The sequence below is a fragment of the Henckelia pumila genome, unplaced genomic scaffold, assembly GCF_033568475.1.
Source record: "Henckelia pumila isolate YLH828 unplaced genomic scaffold, ASM3356847v2 CTG_461:::fragment_3, whole genome shotgun sequence".
Classification (NCBI taxonomy): domain Eukaryota; kingdom Viridiplantae; phylum Streptophyta; class Magnoliopsida; order Lamiales; family Gesneriaceae; genus Henckelia; species Henckelia pumila.
In genome coordinates, this window is record NW_027331831.1 from 12,421,280 (window position 1) to 12,424,964 (window position 3,685).

Consider the following 3,685-nt stretch of genomic DNA (forward strand, 5'->3'; position numbering starts at 1 on the left):
AAGAGTAAAAATTATAGCCAGATAAATTTGAAATTCTGGCTTCGCCATTGTTTAAACATGATAAGATTACTTTAATAATGAAAAAAATAAGAATTAAATGCATACTAATCAAATTAATCTCACCAATATTTTATTTTTATTGATCAAAATAAAATAAAATAAAATAATAATTTTTGAGAACATCATATTTATCTTTTCAGAAATTACACTAGTTTATCACAAAACATCTGGAATACGAGATTTATAATGCCATGCTATTTTATTGATTTATTCTATTCACGGTTAATGTTTTTAATTTTCGAAAACATAAACAAACAATAATTATTCTTTCTCAAGTTTTTAGTTAAAATTATAATCAGAGTTATACTTTTATTCTTCATTCTTCAACATTTTCTTAACCATCTCTAATTAATTTTTTTTGAAAATCAAATCCAAAAACAGTACCGACATTGCACTTTGATTGATTTATTTTTTTTAAAAAAATGTGGAGAGTAATTTGTTACAATGTGGTCCCAACTTTTTTTTTTTTTTTATTTTTTAAATAAAACCGCTGGTTGTGGCGGGGTTAGGCGGACCCTACCTGTTTATTAGAAATGAAAAAAATATATATACAAGAGAAGAGGACTAGGCCAAAACCTCTCTAGAAATCAATACAATCTAAAAAATCTTCGAACTAGTTCTAATATATGGAAAACCGGCCCTATCTAATCTGCAAATTCCTCTAAGTCTTCCATGGATTTGATCCGGAAGTAGAATAGTAGCTTCTTTCGAGATTCCCATGTTAGCTAGTTCATCCGCTGCTGAATTTGCTTATCTGTAGATATATAAGAGACTCGTGCACCTGGTATTGAGCTAACATATTCAAAATATGAGCCAAACAGTGTGACAAATTCCAAACGGTAATATCAATGATCTACAAAGATGCTATGGAGTCTATACCTTAGCCAAAGTGGAAAGAAGTTATTCTCCCTGCAAATAATCAGCCCCTGTGGATGTTTTCTTCCAACTCCAATTTTGAAATTAAATTTCAGTAATATATATATATATATATATATATATATATTATAGTATAAGAACAGATACCTAAGTTTCTTCCTTCTACACCCCTTGTATAATTTTATCATGTTTAAAAGGAAAATAACATAATTTGACACATCCCGAAATTTATCCTAGTTGACATCAACGTTATTTAACGTTTTTATATCAAACAACAAGCCTCGAATTTCAAAAATTTCAGAAACCAGTGTACTCATTCATAAACTGAATTACATTGTATTTCATAAAATCGAAATTTAATTATTTTTACAACTCAAATTGAAATTACAGAGTCTAAAATGCAACGGCTTAACTTAATCAAAACTAAAAGGAAACTAAATATTAGAATCACATTCTTCTTCACCAGTCCCAGAACTTGTTTTGCTCATCATCTTCCATATCTTCCTCGTTTTTATCTAAGATGGGTGATTCGGGTGGGTGAGTGATATGAATGTCACTCAATAGTAAATGGAAGAATTTCCCAGCAATTGTTTAAAATCACTTTAACAAGATTTCTTACACATACATATACAGGGTATAACAGAGTACAGAGATAGAGACGTGTTATTCCAGAATTTTAGAAAGCATAAACTTCATATAGTGTACCAAGTTGCTTGCAATTTTTGTGGCTAACTGATATCAGTCCTTATATGATATTCCTCTAAAGGGTGAGACTATAGATTCCGAGATTCAGAGTTCAGAGTAACAAAATATATATTCCTACCACTAGTTCACAAACACAAAAATCACAGAGCGCATATTCGTGAAGCAAATCGTATATTTACATGTTGGAATCAAAACAAAACAGAGTTTCATTACTTTAAAACCAAACACCCATTTACAGTAGATTGCTAAACGACATTTCGGTTGTTGCTTGCTCAACCGACTGCTAAACTGGTGTAGTAGTCCGGTTCCATTTTTACAAAATTAATTCGCTAATCATATTAAGATTAAATAAATCATGGTTAAAGAAATTTCTATGGGATTAATAGAGTTGAAAAATGGATCCAGAATGTTTGAAACTAGCCCGGAGAGTCCCGAGTTTAAGGACAGTTCGGAAGCCCCGAACGATAGTTCGGAGGGTCCGAACTGCATTGAGATCGGAAGCTCCGATCATAGTTCGGACCGATCATCTTCAGCCAAGTGTCAAATTAGTGACGTCAGCAAGATGATGTTATCGATGGAGATCGAAAGCTCCGATCTCAGTTTGGAAGCTCTGATATGCTGGCAGGACACATGTCAAGGAAACAAGATACGTGGTTCTCGGTGCCGATCGGAATCTCCGATTGCAGGGATCGGAGGCTCCGATCGATGACTATAAATATAGGGTCCAAGATTTCATTTCTTTGCCAAATCACACACTTTCTCTCTTGATTCTTGGGTGGTTTAGGGGCTTCTTAGCCTTAATTATGGAGAGGCGGGGCTTTGGCGAGGCATCCAGAAGTCGTAGTAGAGTTGTGCCCCAAGTCCTGGGATATTCAACAACAAAGGGCTGACGACGGACGGAGGTATGCTCGATATCCTATAAATAGTTTGAGAGTATCTATTAGCTAAGTTAAGGCTTTTAGATATTGTTTAGTGATATAGTGATCTTGTAAATATAGGATTGAACATTAGAGCTGGTGTAGCTTGCCTAGTAGAATTAAGGTATGAAATTACTATTCGAGATACCTCGACTGAGTGTGCATGTATTATGTGTTGCATTGTTTATATGACATGATTTTTATCTGCATATATTATGACATAGTATTATGTTGCATGTATGATCATCTTGAGCTTCTATCCTTGTGATATCAAGTAGTAGGGTGTTTACCTTATCTTGTCAGTGGATGGTTGGACACATAGACTCGTGTAAGGTAACCAATATTGGTTGGACATGTAGACTTGTGTCAGGTTACCATCAGTTGGGTATGTAGGTCACCTCCTGAAGCGACGACAGAACGTGCTATATACTCAGGGCCCTAGTATGTTTTTTACCAGACATTCTTGACCTTGAATCATGGTATCCGTACACTTGCATACATGAACATATAATATTGTTTACTCATACTCTCGTACTGAGTGTTTTATGCTCACGTCCGCGTACTATTTTTTTTGGGACACCCTATTCCATGGGGCAGATTTGCGACTGATAAGGCGAGTGGTTCCGGGAGAGCTTAGGCTGCAGGTTGACAACAGTTGAAGATATTTGTGTTCTGTATAAGCTTTCAGTATTTATGTTATTTGGGTTTATACATTACCTTCAATATGGTTGTATAACTTAAGTAATTACAGATTTCTTTTCTTGGAATTGTATTTGGATATGTTTTCTGTTGTTTAATTATGATTATTGTTTAATTAAGTTAAATGCATGCTTAAGCTCTTGATTAGTAGGTGATCACGGTGTAGGTCACTACATTTATGGTATCAGAGCATGCATAGAAATCTTGAGATCTAGATTTTGCCTTGAGATTAACTTTTAAATCATCGTGTAAATGGCAGGATATGATGATGATAGTAGCCATGGTAGCATGGGTGGACGTTGGGGCATTGAGAACGATCACGAGCATCATCGGGGCCATCATCACCATTTCCATGACAATCGTAGATGTAAGGCCCGAAATTCTTAAGCTATAAATTACGAAATTTGAGATTTAAATTCTATAATTTA